Raw genomic sequence first — 22763 nt, forward strand, 5'->3', positions numbered from 1 at the left:
ATGGAGGAGTTCCTAAACTGCTCATTTACTATATTAGCACTCGACAATCAGGGATTCCAGCTCGTTTCACAGGCAGTGGATCAAACTCTGACTTCACTCTGACCATCAGTGGAGTCCAGGCTGAAGATGCAGCAGTTTATTACTGTGTGGGTGAATTCTATGCTAACAGTCAGTATGTGTTCACACAGTGAAAAACAGTCGTACAAAAACCTCCCTCAGTCAGACTGAACAGAAACTGAAGTGACTGCTGCAGCTGGAAGATACTGCAGAGACTGATACAGTTCACTGAGGACACACACACACACACACACACACACACACACACACACACACACACACACACACACACACACACACACGAGGTGATAGAGTGAAAATGTTATTGTTGCTAAACAAAAAAGAAGTTGGAAATTTGTAACTCAGTCAATCAAATTTTGACCTTTGACCTCTGCTTCATAGCAGCTCAAATACATGTGAACCAGTTCCTGAATATTGCTCATTATGTAAACATTTCTTAAAGAAAGAGAAAAAAACACAATAAATCACCAAAATCAGTGAGTCACAATTGTCTGCATAACTTATAAAAATACTTCCAATAGAAACTTTAAGTCCAATTTTCTCAGGTTTGTAGATTTTTTTCTTTTTTGCTGTTCAATACTAGTCTGATAACTTTGTCTTTGACATTATGTTACAAATACCTATCTATATTATGTAACCCATGTGAAATACAGGGCTGCAAAATCCCTTTTTGTAATCTAAGGCTATAGCCTGTTATTGTCACAAGGGGGCGCTGTGATGCAGTCTTGTGTTCTGACGACCTTGCGTCTAGTGCGCAGGAAGTATTACCTCTCTCTTCCTGTGAGATCTTCCCTCTGATGGCGGTCAAGTACGTGTCGGAGCGCATGGAAAAAGTATCTTGGTATGCAATACTGCAACCCGGTTAATGAGACCAGATTGTTTTACGTATAAATGCTAATAAGGTACTCTTTTATTAGGCCCCGAACTCTGACCACAAAGGGAATAACGTCTGTCAAGTTATTTGTGTCTGAAAATCCCGGTGAGTCACGTGCTTTCGTTAGCTACCTGTTAAGTTAGATAATGTATTTCACTAGCCGATTCAGCTCAGAAACCTTTGAACAAAAACCAATCGGGAGCTATGAGAATCTGGCGTGTTGTTTCACTTCTCCTGTTGTTCTTTACAGTGTGTTATAAGTGTTGAATGCTTTGAGCTAAACGATGCCGATGCCGATGCTAGATGCGATGCTAGCTGCTAATAGCTGTTAGCCACCCCACCCCGCTGAAGCCATATTCCGATCGGGGAGGTATTCAAGTAGAAGCAATAGCTCTGTTTATATTAGAATGGTTATGTCTTAATAGATATGAGCATATTTCAAGTTTAATAGTATTTGCACTGAATTAAGTTACATTTTCTTGTAAGCCTTAAGGATGAATGTCACTTTCATTGCTATGACTGTTTACATTACTGTTTAAGCTGCTGATGTTCTTTGTTGTGATATAATTTTGATAAAATTGTTGATACTGGTACAAACAAGTTACTGTAACTCTTGTAACTTGGTAAAGCTAAAGGGAATGCCATTTGTGATTAATACATTTGGAAAAGAAGTTAATGAGCTCATGTTAAGAACACAAAATGGGAAAAGAAATTGATTGTTCTGCACTGTTTGTGTAGATTGGTTTTTTTTGAACTACTAGAAGGATTCTGGAGAACCACTGACGGCGAGAACAGCCCAAATGAGATCCTGGATGATCGTGAAATGGTGTGGCCAGCCATGCGATCGGATTGTGGGATTTGCCTGAGAAACTGATTCAAGCAACCCTGGATTACAGATAAGCCCTATGCACTACTTTTCCTACCCGGATAATAGGGTTTGCACACTGACAATTCCCCTACAGTACACCTGTTTGGGTTTTCAACGACTTTAAAGGACAATTCAGACTGGACAATTCAAACTTCACAACAGGAACACTTTAATCTGTTTCATTCATTCCCAAGAGCTCTGATACTGTTCAGTATAAATCTTCCATTTAAATGTCTTTATTTTGTTTTGTTTTACATGTATTCACCTTTAAAATGCACTATTAGTGTGCAATTTGGGTTATTGTGTTGTATATGTATATAAATGGTACTGAGGCAATAAAGGTCCCAGTTATTCACTTCCAAGCCAACTCCTTTTGTGAGTCCCCAAAACAAAACCTCCCCCTGAACCTAGTAAGATGTCTAGGGTCTCTATTTGAAGTGAGAGTGTACTGGTCCTGAGTAGAGGCGCTACACAAAACGTGGCGAGCCAGCCAGGAGGTTTAATTCCTTTTATTTTGGAAGTTGAGCAACTGGTGCTTTCATGCCTTTTGGGTCAAATCATTACAATTGTCCATGACATTCTGGGTTGGAGCAATAAGACAACATGGATGTAATCCAAAGTGAAGGTGTCAAAGTACCTAACTCTGTCCTAGTAGGAGGGTTAACAGGCGATGAGGTTGACAATGAGGTTGACAATGAGGTTATTGATTACTTAGGGCAGTTTGGTTCTATTGGAAGAGTAATCAAAGTAACTAGCACAGAGGCACAGTTTAAAAACACAGCCATTGTGGAGTTCCAATCAGGTGAACCAGTCCAGTTCCTTAAGGATAGCTTGCCTTGCAAAAGACAAAGCCGTAACCCAAGTGTTGTCCATCATATCCAGCTTCTGTCTGCGCTGTATGCTGCAGACAGGGGTTCATGTTTAACCCATTCTTACCTAACTGAACTGAAAGGGCTTGCTAAACTGAGTGGTGCAGATTTTGAGAAGGTTTTACTAGATGAGCTGGCCAGAATGAAGAAGTCCACTGAGAGTGATCCCGCAGTTGGACCAAATGTAACAGTGCCTAATCAGAATCTGCAGCTCACTAGTGACACAGACCAAGATGAACCAGCCATCATAGAGCATCAAAGTCCTCTTAAACTGGGCAGTGATTTAACCCACTTGCCTGAGCATGACTCTCACTCATCCTCTCCAAGTGTAGAAGTGACTCCCTCGCACAGAAAAACCACTATCTACTTACCACCTGAACAGCTCACTACACCTGAAGTACAGAGAGTAGTAGTTGAGCATGTCATTAAGAACAATGAAATGCCTTCTCAAGGTCATGCAAAGCTCAGGCCCTTCTCGGGGAAAACCCCTTGCTCTACTTTCGAAGCTGATTATGATACGTGGCGCAACAATGTTGAATTCCACCTCATAGATTGTACCATATCTGACAAACATATGGTAAGGAAAATAGTTGAGAGCCTTCTTCCACCAGCTGCTAACATTGTAAAGCACCTTGGTCATAACGCTTCTCCCCATGACTATCTCAGCCTTCTTGACTCAGCATATGGTACTGTTGATGATGGGGATGAGCTTTTTGCCAAATTCCTGAGCACAAACCAGAACTCAGGTGAAAAGCCTTCTGCCTATTTACAGCGGTTGCAGATAACCCTGAGTAAAGTCATTAAAAGAGGTGGCATCACTACAAATGATTCAGATCGCCAACTGCTTAAACAGTTTTGTAGAGGTTGCTGGAACAACAGCTTGATCACAACCTTGCAGCTTGAGCAGAAGAAGGACAAGCCACCTTCATTTCCAGAGTTGCTCCTCATGCTACGTACTGAGGAGGACCGGCAAGCGGCAAAGTCCAGCCGAATGAAACAGCACTTAGGCATTTCTAAACCTAAGGCACATTTGAACTCCCTTGAAGTAGGAGAGTATGTCACTGATGATACAGACGTATCAGCTGTTAATGATAGGCTAGTGCCTTTTGATGCACATAAGTTAGAAAGGAAACTTGCAAAGCTACAAGCCCAAGTGGCTTCACTGAAAGCATCAGCTATTGACAGTTCAAGCCAGAACTCTGACAAGCCAAATAAGAGAACCAAACCTAAGTTCAAGATTCTTCCTAAAGAGAAATCTGACCCAAGTGAGACTAAGCCCACTAAGAAGCCACGCCCATGGTACTGCTTCAGGTGCGGCGAGGATGGTCATATTGCTCCCTCTTGCAGCAATGAACCAAACCCTGAACTAGTTGAAATGAAACGTAAGGAGTTCAACCAAAAACTACAAGTCTGGGAGGAACAGAATATGTCAGCTTTAAACTAAAATCAGTTTCTGGGGAGGGACTACCAGGAACTGAAAGTAATCATGAACGTCCCAAACCGGAACCTCAGAGCAAAGTATCTTCTCTCTCTCGTGCAGCACGACCCCAGATTAGGTTACCCAAGGGACTTGTAGGACAGAAATGTACAGCAAATGTTACCGTGTCGGGAGTCAATTGCAGTTGTCTCCTTGACACTGGGTCTCAAGTGACCACAGTGTCCGCTTCATTTTACAACACCAATCTTTCAGAACATCCCATTCAGCCTATCAGTGGCCTGGATGTTGAGGCTGCTAGTGGCCAAAATGTTCCTTACTTGGGATACATACCCATCAGCCTTAAGTTTCCAAAAAGCTTTATTGAAACTGAGCCTGAGGTTTCTAGCCTTGCTTTAGTAGTACCTGACTTACGCTCTAACTGTGACTTGCCTGTGCTGATTGGGACAAATGCACTTGATGTTCTGTACGACGAATATTGTCAAGGTAAAGATCCCAATGATTTGTCGTCGGTCTATGGCTACAGGCAGATCCTCCGTACACTCAAGGTCAGGAGAGAGATAAACCTAGCCGGAAACGATGGCTTTGTAACTCTTAAGGGCAAGGTGCAACACGTAGTACCAGCTCAAGGGAGGGTCCTCCTTGAAGGCTGTGTCAGATCCAGCAGTGCTGGTGAATGTGCCATTGTTGAACAGCCAACGACATCCACCTTACCAGGGGGAATTTTTGTGGAGTGCTGTCTTGTCACTTTGCCCAAGAAGCATCCTCATAGGTTACCTATATGGGTGAGAAATGAAACTGAGCATGACGTAACACTGCCTTCTAGATGTGTCATTGCAGAGCTCCATAGTCCTGCAAAGATATATGACGAATCACCCATTTCAACCAAAAATGATGACACTGTGAAATGTTGTAATGTTACTGCACAGCCAGTTGATGAACCTGCTCACCCAGATTTGACATTTGACTTTGGCAATTCTCCCCTCCCGCAGGAGTGGAAAGAGAGGGTTACCCAGCGTCTAAGTGCCTATGCTGATGTTTTTGCCCAGCATGATTTGGATCTTGGACATGTATCTAAAGTGAAACATCACATAAACTTAAAGGAAGAAGCACCCTTTAAGCAAAAGTCCAGGCCAATCCACCCAAATGATTATGAAGCTGTGAGGAAGCACTTGCAAGCACTCCTTGATGCAGGAGTAATCCGTGAATCAGAGTCCCCTTATGCTTCACCGATTGTGGTGGTTAAAAAGAAGAATGGAGAGGTCCGTCTTTGTATTGATTATCGTAAGCTCAATGCGTTAACAATACGAGATGCGTACGCACTTCCAAACCTTGAAGAGGCTTTCTCAGCCCTTGCTGGATCCAAATGGTTTTCAGTAATGGATCTCAAGTCTGGTTATTACCAGATTGAGATGGAGGAATGTGATAAGCCCAAGACAGCTTTTGTGTGCCCCTTGGGATTTTACGAGTTTAACCGTATGCCCCAGGGGATCACCAACGCTCCCAGCACCTTCCAGCGCTTAATGGAACGGTGTATGGGCAGCCTCAATCTGAAAGAAGTTCTGGTGTTCATAGATGACATCATCGTGTTCTCCAGCACTTTGGAGGAACATGAAACCAGGCTTCTACGTGTCCTTCAGCAACTGAGAGAATATGGGTTGAAACTTTCTCCCAAAAAGTGCTCCTTCTTCCAAAGTTCTGTGCGATACCTAGGACACATCGTGTCTACCAAAGGTGTAGAGACCGATCCTGAGAAGGTCAGAGCTCTCAAAACCTGGCCAAGACCCCAGACGCTCAGTGACCTCAAGTCTTTCCTAGGCTTTGCAGGGTACTATCGACGGTTTGTGAAGGACTATTCAAAAATTGTCAAACCCCTGAATGATCTTACCAAAGGCTACCCACCATACAGGAAGGGCAGAAAGGTGACACCCGGTCCTAGCGGATACTTGAACCCTAAAGAGCCTCTTTCCAGCCGTTGGACACCTGCTTGTCAGGAAGCTTTTGAGGTAATCATAGAGAAACTGACATCAGCTCCAGTGCTTGGATATGCTAACCCAAAATTACCATACGTCCTCCATACTGATGCGAGCACCTCTGGGTTAGGGGCAGCCTTGTATCAAGAACAGGATGGTGAAGTGAGGGTTATTGCCTACGCAAGTAGAGGACTTTCACCCAGTGAAAAGCGGTATCCAGCTCATAAACTGGAATTTCTTGCATTAAAGTGGTCCATTGTAGAGAAGTTCCAAGATTATCTCTACGGGAACACATTCACGGTTTTAACGGACAACAACCCATTGACCTATGTTTTGAAGTCAGCCAAGCTCGATGCTGCCAGCTATCGCTGGTTGGCCGCTCTCTCCACCTTCGACTTTAATATTAAGTATCGTGCTGGTAAGAGCAATCAAGATGCAGATGGCCTCTCTAGGCGGCCACATGATACTGTGGATGATGACTATGCTTCTCTTGAAGAAAAAGAGCGAATGAAACAATTCGCTTCCCATCATCTCTCTTCATCTCCCAACAGACAAGATGTGACAGCTGACACATTCAGTGTCTTGTGCCACCGTCATCTCTTAGGTGAATCTGACAATAGCCTACCTTCTATCACTTTGGTAGAGTCCCTTGCTCTACATACCGATGCGGTGCCAGACGTCTACGCAGATGATGGAACATTAGGTTGTTCTGTCATACCTACCTATAGTGAGGTAGAACTCCAACAGCATCAGAGGTCTGACCCAATTATTGGGTATGTGGTCAACATGTTAGAAAATGGAGGTGAAGCAAATTCCAATCCTAACTCTGCATCCTTAGAGCTTAAACTAATGCTCAAAGAGTGGAAACGTTTGGAACTGAAAAATGGTCTCCTCTACAGAACCCGCAAATCAGGTGAAAATGTCACCTTTCAGCTTGTCGTCCCTGAGTCTTTAAGGTCCACCATTCTCACTTGCCTTCATGACGACATGGGGCATATGGGTTTGGAAAGAACCCTCGACTTGGTTAGGTCAAGATTTTATTGGCCTAAAATGGCAACTGATGTAGAGAGAAAGATTAAGTCTTGCGGACGTTGTGTTAGAAGAAAGACTCTTCCTGAAAGAGCAGCACCTCTTGTGAGTATCCAAACAACCCGTCCCATGGAACTGGTATGCATGGACTATTTATCCTTGGAGCCTGACAGTCACAACACCAAAGACATTCTGGTCATAACTGATCATTTCACCAAATACGCTGTTGCTATGCCAACAAAAGACCAAAAGGCTACAACAGTTGCGAAGTGTCTTTGGGAGCAGTTTCTGGTGCATTATGGTTTTCCTGAGCGCCTGCTTAGTGATCAGGGCAGGGATTTTGAGTCCCAACTCATTAAAGAGCTCTGTGCCCTAGCTGGTATCACGAAGGTGCGCACCAGTCCTTATCATCCACGGGGAAACCCAGTTGAACGGTTCAACCGAACTCTTCTTGGCATGTTAGGAACTCTACAAGACAAAGAGAAAACTCATTGGCGCGATTATGTGAAACCACTAACTCACGCCTATAATTGCACCAAGAACGAGACCACTGGGTTTAGCCCATACGAGTTAATGTTTGGTCGCCAGCCGAGGCTTCCCGTGGATATTGCATTCTGCCTGCCAGTTAAAGATGGCTCTCCTACATCTCACTCTCAGTATGTGAGGGCTCTGAAGGCTCGCCTTCAAGAGAGCTATCAGATCGCTGCCAAAAACTCTCAGAAGGTTGCTGAACGGAATAAACGCCGTTTTGACAAAACTGTCAGGGAGTCAACTTTGGAGAAAGGTGATCAAGTGCTAGTGCGGAACCTGCGACTTCGGAATAAACACAAACTTGCAGATAAGTGGGAGTCAACCATGTACAGAGTGGTGGAAAAGATGGTAGACCTACCTGTGTATGTTGTACAGCCTATGAATGGAGATGGTCCTATTCGAATTCTTCACAGGGATCTCTTACTCCCTTGTGGTGACTTATCTGAAGCTGAGGAAGTTGACCAGGTCAAGCCAAAGAGTTGCAGGCCAAGAACGAGGCGCAGTCGGCCTCTGTTACTGGAGGAGCAATCAGAATCTGAAGACGACTCACCTGTCTATCCTAGGCAGTCTTCTGTCATTCCTGGAAAGTTGGTTCAGGTGTTTGAAATCCCGAAGAGACGACAGCAAACCGGAAAAACAGTACCGGAGGGTAGTTGTATACCAGCTACGACAGCAGACTGTGTAAACCCTCAGCCTCAGAATGAGCCTTGCAGAGGCAGCTCCCCTTTGCTGCCTGCAGAGCCTGTAGGGGTACCTCCTGAAGTAGCTGAAGGAGAGGAGCCAGATGTTGTGGCTGAGCAACACCCTACTGAAGACGATGTAACTTTACCAACTATGACTAATCAAAAATCAGCTGTGGCCGAAGACAGCATTGATGTACCGTCCATTGATGTAGAGGCTCCTATAGCTACGGAAACCATTGATCTGAACCCACAAACCCCTGAGGTAGCTCTGGAGCATAAGGAAACTGTTGACAGTGGAGAAAAAAATGACCATGTTCGTAAGTCAGAAAGGACACGTCGACCACCAAGGCGCTTCCATTATCCTGAGTTGGGAAATCCCTTAATTTCCTTTGCGCAGAGCCTCATAGAGAGCTTTAACCAAGCACTTTATACAATAGGTGACTATGAGAGTTCATCTGTAGACCACAGCGTGACGCATGAAGGGGCTCATGCTGGGTCAAAGGGGGAGGGTGTAACCCATGTGAAATACAGGGCTGCAAAATCCCTTTTTGTAATCTAAGGCTATAGCCTGTTATTGTCACAAGGGGGCGCTGTGATGCAGTCTTGTGTTCTGACGACCTTGCGTCTAGTGCGCAGGAAGTATTACCTCTCTCTTCCTGTGAGATCTTCCCTCTGATGGCGGTCAAGTACGTGTCGGAGCGCATGGAAAAAGTATCTTGGTATGCAATACTGCAACCCGGTTAATGAGACCAGATTGTTTTACGTATAAATGCTAATAAGGTACTCTTTTATTAGGCCCCGAACTCTGACCACAAAGGGAATAACGTCTGTCAAGTTATTTGTGTCTGAAAATCCCGGTGAGTCACGTGCTTTCGTTAGCTACCTGTTAAGTTAGATAATGTATTTCACTAGCCGATTCAGCTCAGAAACCTTTGAACAAAAACCAATCGGGAGCTATGAGAATCTGGCGTGTTGTTTCACTTCTCCTGTTGTTCTTTACAGTGTGTTATAAGTGTTGAATGCTTTGAGCTAAACGATGCCGATGCCGATGCTAGATGCGATGCTAGCTGCTAATAGCTGTTAGCCACCCCACCCCGCTGAAGCCATATTCCGATCGGGGAGGTATTCAAGTAGAAGCAATAGCTCTGTTTATATTAGAATGGTTATGTCTTAATAGATATGAGCATATTTCAAGTTTAATAGTATTTGCACTGAATTAAGTTACATTTTCTTGTAAGCCTTAAGGATGAATGTCACTTTCATTGCTATGACTGTTTACATTACTGTTTAAGCTGCTGATGTTCTTTGTTGTGATATAATTTTGATAAAATTGTTGATACTGGTACAAACAAGTTACTGTAACTCTTGTAACTTGGTAAAGCTAAAGGGAATGCCATTTGTGATTAATACATTTGGAAAAGAAGTTAATGAGCTCATGTTAAGAACACAAAATGGGAAAAGAAATTGATTGTTCTGCACTGTTTGTGTAGATTGGTTTTTTTTGAACTACTAGAAGGATTCTGGAGAACCACTGACGGCGAGAACAGCCCAAATGAGATCCTGGATGATCGTGAAATGGTGTGGCCAGCCATGCGATCGGATTGTGGGATTTGCCTGAGAAACTGATTCAAGCAACCCTGGATTACAGATAAGCCCTATGCACTACTTTTCCTACCCGGATAATAGGGTTTGCACACTGACAATTCCCCTACAGTACACCTGTTTGGGTTTTCAACGACTTTAAAGGACAATTCAGACTGGACAATTCAAACTTCACAACAGGAACACTTTAATCTGTTTCATTCATTCCCAAGAGCTCTGATACTGTTCAGTATAAATCTTCCATTTAAATGTCTTTATTTTGTTTTGTTTTACATGTATTCACCTTTAAAATGCACTATTAGTGTGCAATTTGGGTTATTGTGTTGTATATGTATATAAATGGTACTGAGGCAATAAAGGTCCCAGTTATTCACTTCCAAGCCAACTCCTTTTGTGAGTCCCCAAAACAAAACCTCCCCCTGAACCTAGTAAGATGTCTAGGGTCTCTATTTGAAGTGAGAGTGTACTGGTCCTGAGTAGAGGCGCTACAATTACACCTGGCAAAATAGCACAATTAATATACAATGTGAAAACTACCACAGTACATACCAAAGTTCACTATCAGTCCATTTACTGCACTCTTCATGTAATAATGCAAATATTTATTGTGATGCTTTCAGCAAGAAGGGAGAAACAAGTTAAACCTGACAGACAGTTTATGTTATGATTAGAGATGGACCGATCCGATATTATGTATCAGTATCGGTCTGATACTGACCTAAATTACTGGATCGGATATCGCCTTTATATACGTATGTATAAATATGATACAATAGTACATATATATATAAATATGATATATGTACCTGTTAATAAAAAGCAGAAGAAAAAACAGAAATTATATGACACACACACACACACACACACACACACACACACACACACACACACACACAATGAAAATGTCATTGTTGCTAAAGGAAAAGAAAGTTGGAAATATATCATTTATTTTTAACAAATCATTTATGACCTTTGACTTCTGCTTCATACCAGCTCAAATAAATCTCAATTTCTAAATATCGATCATTATCAAAAATCATATTTCTGTAAGAAAAAAAATCTAACACTAAATGAACTCAGCAAAAGTCAGTGAGTCATAATTATCTGTACAATTTAGCAAATACTTCAAATAGAAACTTTAAGTCCAAATCAGTCAAATGATCAAATTTCCATCTTTTCTTTCTCAGGTTTTTAGATTTTCTCTTTTTTGCTCTTCAACACTGCCATGGTCCAAAGACCTGTTGACTTCCTATTCATGTTTTTTGATTATTAATATGATTCGTTTCATTTATTTTCTGTTTTCCAGTCGCATTTCTTCATCCCTCTGTTCCTTATGTTCTGTCAACCCGTGTCTCAGAGCTATTCTCTGGTTCCCTGTTTTATTTGGATTCTGCGTTCTGTGTGAGTGTATTCGTCATGTCTGATGAGGTTCAGCTGTGTCTGCCTTCTGTGGTGTATTCCCTCGTTACCCTGTCTTAACAGGACTATAAATACAACTATAGTCACATTTGTAAAAACAAAAAACCTTTATACTAAACACTTTTAAAATGTACAATTTTGAAGAAGCCCAGGAGCAATCCCATTTCAGAACACTTAGAATAGCACAACTTCCTCCCAAAAGGCCACAGGTTTCAACCACAGCTTTCCAGCATCAGTTCATGTAAATGCAGCTACAGCTTTCCAAATCCCAGGAATCCTTTTAATGCAGTGTTCATAAGATCTTTAAATTGATCCTTGTATGCAACACGTCTCGGAAGATACAGGGATAAGCTGCACATCGATGCGTATCCCTGACTCCTGATCATAAAAGTCTATGTTGCAGGACCCCAGTGGTGGAAGTAAGTCAGCCCCAGTTATAAAGACCAGCAGCTCTTCAAACGTGTGGTCCACCTCTTGCTCTGTTAAAATACATACACCTAGTAAATAAAGCGTAATGTGTAGGTTCATGAATAAAAGATTTATAATCAGTTACACTGACTGTTATGTAGAGCGGTTGCATTAATGACAATTTAGGAGTCAAAAACAGGTTGTCAGGCAAAACTAATACTGCGAAGCATCGTATAATGAAAAAGCAAAGCAATCCTGCCCTCCTAAGACACAGGACATTAATTTTTGTCCTCCGATTCGGAGACCTGTATGTCAAGGACCCTTGACAGGTATTCATATACCTAAATGCCAAGAGAAAGAAAATATGTGTGTCGTCGTTAGGATAGGGATTTATGTTGGTGTGAGAGACTGTAGCCTACAAGTTCATATTGTTCAATGACAGTTATGACATGTTGTGTTTCAGGTGATTTTACAGAAAAAAAAACACCAAAATAACGTACTGAATACTTTTAATGAAAAAACTCTGTATATTAAATTACTTCTTAAAATACCTGCCCCAACACTGATCACGAGAATAGACTCATTCTTGTACAGCGCTTTTCTGCTCCACCTGCTATTAGATTATTCTGTTATTATATGTTACCTTATATATGTAATCAAAGTAGTTGAATTAGAATACTGCTGTAGATCACATTATACCCTTTAATATAGAGTGTGTGAGCTGTATGTAGTTTAGTTCTCATTATACTTTTGAGTTAACAGAACATATTCACATATTAGTTCATTAGATAAATGTGCATCACTCTGTATCCTTGATCTGCTGGGAATGTGTTACACTGTTTTCTTGACATGCTTAATTGTTGAATCATGAAGAGAAGGTTGTAAGCAGGAGACTCTGTGTCTAAAGACAGGGGAGATAGATAGACCACATTCCACACCCCCACCTTACAGAAAGCAGAGAAACAACTGCCGAGGTCATAACTTAGGCGCTGTAAGAGAGAAAAAATGTGATGTTTTGACTTTTACGACTAGCTGGGGGCCACTAGAGACTATAAAAAGCTGAGCAACCCGTCACCATTTTGAGACATGCTGTCGAACCTCTGCAAGCATCTCTCCCGTCCGGACGTTGTAATGCTCTGACTGTTGAATTGTATGGAAATAAATGATTGTTGATTGAGCATTTATACACCGAGTATTGTCCCTCCTTCAGCCCAAAGATTCAAAGAATTGGGAGAATTCAACACTGCTCAGTGTTTTATACAACAAACTGCAACATGCTGAAACATTTCATTACACAGCATGCAATGAATTTGCATAAATGTAATGTCTTTAATATCCTGCTTAGTAATGGCAGTGTCTCTCAATTCCCCTTCGCACTTACTCTTTAACATAAACTTTGCTTTACTTCATGTATTGAAAGTGGCTTAATTCTACTGACTCATATTGACTACAGATAGCACACTGGTTTCCAATTAGAACCCTGGAAATCATTATTTAGAGTTTAATATTGACATCACCACAAAAGTAAGACAAAGACTCGGTCCTTATTTAATATAGATATTTTTTTATTCTTTAAAACTTTTAAAACCAACTTTAAACAAAGCAATGAGAAATGAGAGAAGAAATTCGATTTTTTTTTTTTAAAGCTACAGAATGCAGACTGAAAGTAAGACCAGCATGAAAGTCACAGTTAGTCAGGTCAGGACTGGGGACACTGGTCTCTCATCAGTGGCTCTGAGACCAGAGTGTGGGAGCCCCTCGTGGCCTCACAGGTCACAGAGCCCACCTTCATCCAGTGGTCTGCAGGGAGCCTCAGGGTGCTGCTCCAGCTGTAGAGGCCGTCGTTCTCCTGCACCACGGGGCTCCTGCTCTCCTCCCAGCTGATGCTGCCACTGCCATCCACCTTCCAGGACAGACTCCAGTCTGAGGGGAAGCCCTTGTTGGCCAGACACATGACTGTAGCCTTCCCCTGTTTCAGTTCCTCACTGGAGGGACCCAGCACCTTCAGGGCGGGGCGGGCATCACCTAGGAAACACCAATCAGCTTAGAGGACAGGAACCACAATTTGATTTTCTCCGTTAAGAAGTTTCTGTCAGGTGTTTTTTCTGCTCCACCAGTCATTCACTCACACATTGTTTCACTTCCCTTTAAGAAACCTCTCATGCATATCAGCACAGAGAGAATCATCACACAGTTTGAGCTGAAATATGTTCAAACTACACTGGAAATAAAAAAACAAAAAAACGAAACAAAGATGTGTCAACACTTTTAAAAGATGTTAAGCTTCAACATCATCAGTTCTTCATAATAAACAGCTTGTTCTGGATAAGAAACTCAATACCACTACTTACCTCATGTGTGTTTTTTTTATTGCTTACATTGTTGTAAATGATATGATACAATAAGAACACCAGAGATCTTTATCTTCACTCTGTGCGGTTTAACTTTTTTCAGTGGAAATTGTCCTGAGTGTCTGAATATTCATTTCCAAAGCTGACTTTGTTTCTTAGGACAGAATTTATGAATAAAATAATTAATCAGTTACACAAAAAGTTTCCTAACCTTTCATATTAAATGAAATTAAAGAAAAGAAAATTACATTAAAAAAAAAAAAAGCTCTAAGGCTGACTTACTTCCAACATCCAGTCTGGTTCCTCCACCGAACGTGTACCACAGTGATACAAACTCATTGAGGCGCCGTACAAAAACCTCTGACTGTAGAGAGACACGGCTCTCTGACTCTGTCAGACTGGATTAAAACTAAAAGCTCTCAAGACTTAACCAGATGTATGTATATGTAAAATATCCTCAAGTCCACTCTGATGTTTTATATTGTGTTTAATATTCATTTTAACATTTATTCTGAAGCTAACTTTGTTTCTTCATGAAAATTTATCTAAAAACTATTTTCCTGAGGTTTTTTTAGGCGCATTGAACAGAAAAGTTAAGATAATCAAAAGAAAGAAATTTGCTAAAGTAAATGAGGTTTAAGTTTGACTTACTTCCAACTTGCAGTCTGGTTCCTCCACCAAAAGTCCACCACAGTGATACAAACTCATTGAGGCGCCGTACAAAAACCTCTGACTGTAGAGAGACACGGCTCTCTGACTGTCAGACTGGATTAAAACTAAAAGCTCTCGAGACTTAACCAGATATATTTATATGTAAAATATCCTCAAGTCCACTCTGATGTTTTATATTGTGTTTAATATTGATTTTAACATTTATTCTGAAGCTAACTTTGTTTCTTCATGAAAATTTATCTAAAAACTATTTTCCTGAGGTTTTTTCTGGCACACTGAACAGAAAAGTTAAGATAACCACAAGAAAGAAATTTGCTAAAGTAAATGAGGTTTAAGTTTGACTTACTTCCAACTTGCAGTCTGGTTCCTCCACCGAACGTGTACCACAGTGATACAAACTCATTGAGGCGCCGTACAAAAACCTCTGACTGTAGAGAGACACGGCTCTCTGACTCTGAAACAAACAAACTCAACAATATGAATTCTTTAAATCATAATTTCATAACATATTAATATTATAATTTTTACATAAAAAACAACGAAACACAATAAAACTATATTCCAATAATCCAATTTGGTCATTTACATTTTACAACTGTTAAGATACATCACTTTAATGCTTCCACCTTCTTTCTCATAACTCTAAACATTAAATTTAATTTTCAAGCTACAATCACAAAACTTAAAACTCATCAGGTAAATCCTCACAAATGCATCAAAACAGTTTTATGTTCTCTCACAAACACTTAGTGTCTTCAGATCGCGCACAGAACCAGTTAAAATGATAATACTGCTGAGCATTGCACACTACGTCACAAAACAGAGCACGAAACTCAGGTCTTTCCAGTCTCACAGTTTGTCCTGTTATTCTACAAAACATATAAAATGTCAACCTAAAACAGATGAATGATTCTGAGCAGGGCCGTGCAGAGATGCTGGAAGGGACGGGTGCTCAAAGTTCAAAAGGGGCACATGGAACCAGGCTGAATAACAACAACACTGTTGCTGTAGAGGGGTTGCTGCTGCTCCTGCTGCAGATAGTGATGGAGGTCTGTGTTGCTTTGAGACTGTAGACAGTAAAAAGTCCACAGCAGAGATGGTAGCTGATTAAAGAAGTGTTATGAGATGATAATAAAATGCAAAGATTGGTGAAAGTGCTCGGAAGCATTAAACAACAAAACTGTGGGAAATAAACTCGGCTCTGCCTGTGAGTCACTCTTCCATCTCCTCATCTCATCTGTCACTCTCCACTTGCTGTACATCTCAGAACAGGGCACACTCTGGTGTTTCATTAATCTATTATTTAATTATCCATACTTAAAAGCTCATGCACCTAATCCAAAATAAAGTAATGATAGAAAAATGTTATAGAACCAAAGCATTGTGTTTATTATTGCTATGCAACAACTGGTACAGGCGTTATTGTTACTTGTTGTGACGGAGTTACACCGTCCCGGGCCGCAGACAGCTGATCTGGGCGAATACACGCACCACCACCATTAGTTTCTACAATTACTGCGCGTCTTTTCGTCGACCGGGCAGATAAACAAAAAGGGGTGAGAGGTATATTTTGAGCAGCGCAGAGGGTGGCCAACATATTTTCCCACTTACCTTTAATAAAGCCGGTCGCGGAGACTCGCTGTGATCGCCGATTATACGGGGGTTATGCAAGTCGATGGTATGGTGTTCTCGGGTTCAAATAGTGGGTTCGCGCGCGCTTGAAAGGTCACGTGAACGGCATTATTTTTTTTGTTTGTTTTTTTGTTATTGTGAAACACTGTAGGCTGCCTGGAATTGGCCATAAATGTCTGTATATACATATATGTATTGTAGGAATACAGCTGTAAATAAGCTGAGGGGGAAAGATTGTTTGGTGAAAGAAATAATAAAGAGATGACTATTATGCCTAGTGGGAGGGGTCATGGGGTATAAAAGAAGGCTGTCAGGGCCTACCTGGGTTCTTTCAGTGAGATGTTACAGAGAGGGTAACATGCAGACTGTGTTTTGTATATAGATATTTGTTTTGTGTTGACTTAAGTTAGTTTCCTATTTTCTTTGTAAATAATCTTTTGTGCACCTGGGAGGCCGGCAGAATAAATTATCCACACTGAATGCTTCCTGACTACGCCTGCATTTGTTCGGGAGAAGTTTAGGAGAGGACCCCGCGACATATGGTGTCAGAAGTGGGATTGCTAGTCGGAAGAGGAAAACGCGCCTCCCAGTTAAGCGCACAGGGCTGCGGTCCCAGCAGCATGAGCTTCCAGTGGAGAAGACAGCAGAGGAGCTGGCATGGGACACAGTGCCGGCGTCATCTTCTTCAGCAGAGGAGGAGGAGGTTGTTTCCGGCAGGATTTTTCCAGAATTGCCTACAGCTTCGACCTCAGCACGTGACCCAAATGGAGAGCTGATTGCGATGATGAGGGACTTCCTGGCGGGACAGCAAAGGAGAGAGGAGGTTTTTTTGACAGAACTCAGGGGGCTGAGGACTGTTTCCCCTCCCAACGCTCAGCTGCATTCAGATTTTGCTGGTCAGCAAAGTCCAGCCCAAGCACCAGCCGGAGCAAGCACCACAGCAGCAACGGCCACGCCAAGCACCGCAACAGCAAGCAGCCCCAGAATGGTACTGCCTACACCTGCACGTCAAAGAGGATACCGGGATCCCCCAGAGGAGGTTCCCTCTCGTCAGTCACAAGCAGTGATCAACAGCCTCAACCAGTCAGTCTCAGAGTGGATGCGATCTGCTGGGCCAAAAATTCCACCCTATCAGATGGGGGAAGACATTGAGAACTATTTGTTGCGTTTTGAGCGAGTTGCCAAAACCTGGAGATGGCCAGAGAGTGAATGGGCCTGTCGTCTGGTTCCACTGCTATCGGGGAAGGCGTTGGAGGCCTACACTGCAATGGATGAAGAAAGAGCCCATCGTTATGAAGATTTAAAAGCGGCGTTGCTAACCAAATTTGACATTTCCCCTGAGACGTATCGGCAGACGTTCCGGTCCAATACAGTTCCACCTGGTGAGAGCCCCACTGAGACCTATTATCGCCTGAAGGGCCTCTATCGGCGCTGGATCCGACCAGAGCAGCATACTAAAGAAGAGATGGGAGAAGCTATCATCTTGGAGCAGTTAATCCGGGTACTTCCAGGGGAGGTGAGCCCCACTGAGACCTATTATCGCCTGAAGGGCCTCTATCGGCGCTGGATCCGACCAGAGCAGCATACTAAAGAAGAGATGGGAGAAGCTATCATCTTGGAGCAGTTAATCCGGGTACTTCCAGGGGAGGTGAGGACCTGGGTGAGGGAGCATGAGCCAGCAGATGGACTGACCGCTACTAAGCTGGTGTCACAGTACTTCAATGCGCGTAAAGGAGCACCACCTGCATGCTCATCTGGGACGCCACAGCGACCACCACTCCCATCATCGGGTCTTCTGAAAAGGGAGAGCAACCCAGAGCCACCAGAAAACCCCAAGGCATCAAACTTACGAGGAGCGGGTAAGGACTTTCTTTGTTATTATTGCGGCTGGAGATGGAGCCCACAAGGGTCCAGCCAGTGGATGTGCAACGCTATAAAAAAGTAAAGGTCAATGGTCAATGGTCTGCAGGCTACTGCTTCTCTGGACACTGGTAGTTTTATGTCTTTAATTAAGCATAGTTTGGTACCAGTGAACAGTGTGGACTATAGCAGACAGGAAGAAGTTTTAAGGGCGATCGTGGCTCAAGAGTTGGGAGTTCGCCTTGTAATCGGAAGGTTGCCGGTTCGAGCCCCGGCTTGGACAGTCTCGGTCGTTGTGTCCTTGGGCAAGACACTTCACCCGTTGCCTACTGGTGGTGGTCAGAGGGCCCGGTGGCACCAGTGTCTGGCAGCCTCGCCTCTGTCAGTGCGCCCCAGGGTGGCTGTGGCTACAATGTAGCTTACCATCACCAGTGTGTGAATGGGTGGATGACTGGATATGTAAAGCGCTTTGGGGTCCTTAGGGACTAGTAAAGCGCTATATAAATACAGACCATTTACCATTTACCATGTGTGCATGGTGATAAACATCCATACCCAAAAGTGGAGGTAACAGTGACTATTAATGAACAGCCATACCTGTTGTCAGTTGGGGTGGTACAGAACTTGCCTGTAGAGGTTATTCTGGGGATGGACTTGCCTGTACTCATGGACTTGCTGCAAGAAAAAGAAGAACAGTGGACAGAGACTGATGTGGGGGATAAGGGGAATACTAAATTAAACGTGTCTGGCCCAGTGGTCACTAGAGCCCAAATGAAGGCTGGATTCCAACCCTTGCCAGACGTTGACAGTACTCTGTGCGAGGGTGGCACTAATGGGACAAGAAAATCCCGCCGCCAACGCCGCATTGAGAAGTAGCTATGGTCAAAGGGGCCGGACACTAAGAGCATGAAATGGGATGTACCAGAAAATATCACTTTGTTGCAAAGGGAGGATGAAACGTTGAAAGTTTTCTTTGCTAATGTGACTGAAGGGGGAACTGGGAAATGGGGAGGGAAAGAGAAGTTCATTGTTGACAAAAATGTGTTGTATGCAGTTGACGGTGACCACCAATGGCTTGTGATACCTTCTAGTTGTAGACCCCTCATTATGCAATTAGCACATACCCTCCCCTGGGCAGGTCATCTGGGTCGCCAAAAAACCTATATGTGAGTTAGCTCACGTTTCTTTTGGCCATCAATGTACACAGACATACAAAAATATTGCCGTACATGCCCTACCTGCCAGAAAACTTGTCCAGCTCGCAAGTCAGACAGGGCCCTGCCACAGCCACTTCCGGTCATCTCCACCCCCTTCCGTAGGATAGCTATGGACATTGTGGGTCCTCTGGTAAAAAGTAGTCTGGGTCATCAGTACATTTTGGTGGTGTGTGATTATGCGACTCGTTTCCCAGAAGCGTTCCCCCTGCGTGCGTTCATGGCACCCAATGTTCTGCGTGCACTAGTACAGCTGTTCTCCCGGGTGGGGATACCAGATGAGATTTTGACCGACCAAGGGACTAACTTTACCTCTAGGTTGATGCAGCTCTTCCACAACCAGCTAGGCATCTCTGCCATCAGGACGTCACCCTACCATACACAGACAGATGGGTTAGTGGAGAGGTTCAACCAAAATCTGAAGAGGATGCTGCAGAAGTTTGTGTCAGACACTGGGAAAGACTGCGACCAGTGGCTACCCTTCCTGCTGTTTGCGTACAGAGAAGTTCCCCAGGCTTCCACTGGTTTCTCACCATTCGAGCTACTCTATGGTTGGGATGTGCAGGGGCCATTGGATCTCCTCCGGAAGGGTTGGGAGTCTCCTGCTTCTGCTCCAAATGATAAAGGAGTGGTGCAATTTGTGCTGGAAATGAGAGATCGGTTGGGGAGATACCATGGAGAGGTCAACCTGCGAGACGCTCAACGAAGCCAGAAGACCTGGTATGACCAACAGGCCCGGCAACGTGAATTTCAACCTGGTCAAAAGGTGTTGTTACTTCTCCCGTCAGCCAACAGTAAACTTCTGGCGAAATGGCAAGGGCCATACACAGTTCTTCGCAGAATGGGGCCAGTGACCTATGAGATTCATCATCCTGAAAAGAGGAAACCGAAGCAGACTTACCATGTGAATCTCCTGAAAGAATGGGAAGAGCGTGCCCACCAGGCCCCTGCGAAAGCTCTGATGGCAAGAGAAGTGCCAAGAGAAGGGAAGACAGAACCCGAGCAGGGAGCCGATCCGATGTCTCCGGTGCTGACTCATCTTACCCCACAGCAGGCTGCTGAGCTATTCCAAGTCCTTTGGGAGACTCCATCTCTGTGTTCAGTTAACCCCGGCAGGACCACCCTTGTCGAACATGTGATACGCCTAAAGGATGGACATCCCATCCTCCAACGTCCATACCGGGTTCCACAGCACCTAGTGGATAAACTGCGACAGGAGGTGGAGAAGATGCTGGCTATCACTTGGGGTGATAGAGCCGTCCTGCTCAGAGTGGTGTAGCCCGGTGGTCATCATCTTCAAAGATGGCTCCCTACGCATCTGCATTGATTTCCGGAAGCTTAATTCCATTTCAGAGTTTGATGCCTACCCCATGCCTCGAACCGAGGATTTGCTGGAGAAGATCGGAGCGGCCAGGTACATCACCACCTTGGATCTTTGCAAAGGTTACTGGCAAGTGCCACTGGAGGAGTCTTCTCGACCGTACACCGCCTTCAGGACACCTGCCGGCCTGTTCCAGTTCACGGTGATGCCATTTGGCCTACATGGGGCACCGGCCACCTTCCAAAGGCTGAGGGACAAATTACTACAGGGGTGTGACCCCTATAGTGCCGCCTACCTGGATGATGTAATGATCTTCAGCAACACCTAGGAAGAGCATCTGCAGCACCTGTCCGAAGTCCTGAGAAGAATCCATAAGGCAGGGTTGACCCTCAACCCCTCTAAATTCGAGTGGGCACGGCAGGAGACCCGCTACCTTGGCTACCAAGTGGGCAGAGGTGAGGTGCGCCCGCAGATGGATAAAATGGAAGCTATCCAGAACTGCCCTCGGCCTCGCACCAAAAAGGAAGTCCGGTCTTTCCTGGGGCTGGTTGGCTGGTACCGAAGATTTGTGCCCCAGTTTGCAACTATTGCGGCCCCTCTTACTGCTTTGACCAGCAAGGACCAACGGAATCCTGTCACATGGACAGCAGAATGTGAACAAGCCTTCAAAGGGCTGAAAACCTGCCTGTGTACGACCCCAGTTCTCAGGAGCCCAGACTTCAGGAAGAGATTTCTGGTCCAGGTGGATGCCTCCAAAAGTGGCCTGGGAGCAGTGCTGGCCCAAGGGGACCCTGGAGAAGAGCATCTGGTCCTATACCTAAGCCGCAAGCTGCTACCACGGGAGACCAACTACTCAACGGTGGAGAAGGAGGCCTTGGCCATTAAGTGGGCACTGGAGAAACTCAGGTATTATTTACTTGGAAGGGAGTTTGAGTTGGAAACTGATCATCGAGCGCTCACCTGGATCCATTCCATGAAGGACCATAACAGCCGACTGACACGCTGGTACCTTTCACTGCAGACTTTCAGATTCACCATCCGTCACAGACCAGGCAAGCTCAGTGTAGTGGCAGATTATCTCTCCAGGTTGCCGCACAACGCCAATCTCTGGGTGGAAGGGGATGATGTGACGGAGTTACACCATCCCGGGCCGCAGACAGCTGATCTGGGCGAATACACGCACCACCACCATTAGTTTCTACAATTACTGCGCGTCTTTTCGTCGACCGGGCAGATAAACAAAAAGGGGTGAGAGGTATATTTTGAGCAGCGCAGAGGGTGGCCAACATATTTTCCCACTTACCTTTAATAAAGCCGGTCGCGGAGACTCGCTGTGATCGCCGATTATACGGGGGTTATGCAAGCCGATGGTATGGTGTTCCGGGGTTCAAATAGTGGGTTCGCGCGCGCTTGAAAGGTCACGTGAACTGCATTATTTTTTTTGTTATTGTGAAACACTGTAGGCTGCCTGGAATTGGCCATAAATGTCTGTATATACATATATGTATTGTAGGAATACAGCTGGAAATAAGCTGAGGGGGAAAGATTGTTTGGTGAAAGAAATAATAAAGAGATGACTATTATGCCTAGTGGGAGGGGCCATGGGGTATAAAAGAAGGCTGTCAGGGCCTACCTGGGTTCTTTCAGTGAGATGTTACAGAGAGGGTAACATGCAGACTGTGTTTTGTATATAGATGTTTGTTTTGTGTTGACTTAAGTTAGTTTCCTATTTTCTTTGTAAATAATCTTTTGTGCACCTGGGAGGCCGGCAGAATAAATTATCCACACTGAATGCTTCCTGACTATGCCTGCATTTGTTCGGGAGAAGTTTAGGAGAGGACCCCGCGACACCTGTGCTCTTTTTAATCCAGCTGCTGAGGGATCCATTGCCTTTAATAACCTCACACAGCTCCCTTTGTCACTGTTTCCTCCTCATGTCCTTAC

The 22763-nt window shown here is 44.0% G+C and overlaps 2 long non-coding RNA genes and 1 pseudogene across 2 annotated transcripts; 2 read left to right on the forward strand and 1 right to left on the reverse strand.

Moving 5' to 3' along the window:
• The first annotated feature begins 705 nt into the window (after positions 1-705).
• On the forward strand, positions 706-2182 carry LOC113015870 (uncharacterized). Its single transcript, XR_013904633.1, has 2 exons — positions 706-1057; positions 1691-2182. It is a non-coding gene; the product is annotated as an uncharacterized LOC113015870 (long non-coding RNA).
• Positions 2183-8169: 5987 nt separating this feature from the next.
• Positions 8170-10322, forward strand: LOC113017321 (uncharacterized). Its single transcript, XR_013904632.1, has 2 exons — positions 8170-9197; positions 9831-10322. It is a non-coding gene; the product is annotated as an uncharacterized LOC113017321 (long non-coding RNA).
• Positions 10323-13468: 3146 nt separating this feature from the next.
• Positions 13469-13902, reverse strand: LOC113015146 (Ig kappa-b4 chain C region pseudogene; annotated as a pseudogene).
• Between the last annotated feature and the right edge of the window lie 8861 nt (positions 13903-22763).

Source organism: Astatotilapia calliptera, chromosome 22, assembly GCF_964374335.1.
Source record: "Astatotilapia calliptera chromosome 22, fAstCal68.1, whole genome shotgun sequence".
In the NCBI taxonomy this organism is placed as follows: Eukaryota; Metazoa; Chordata; class Actinopteri; order Cichliformes; family Cichlidae; genus Astatotilapia; species Astatotilapia calliptera.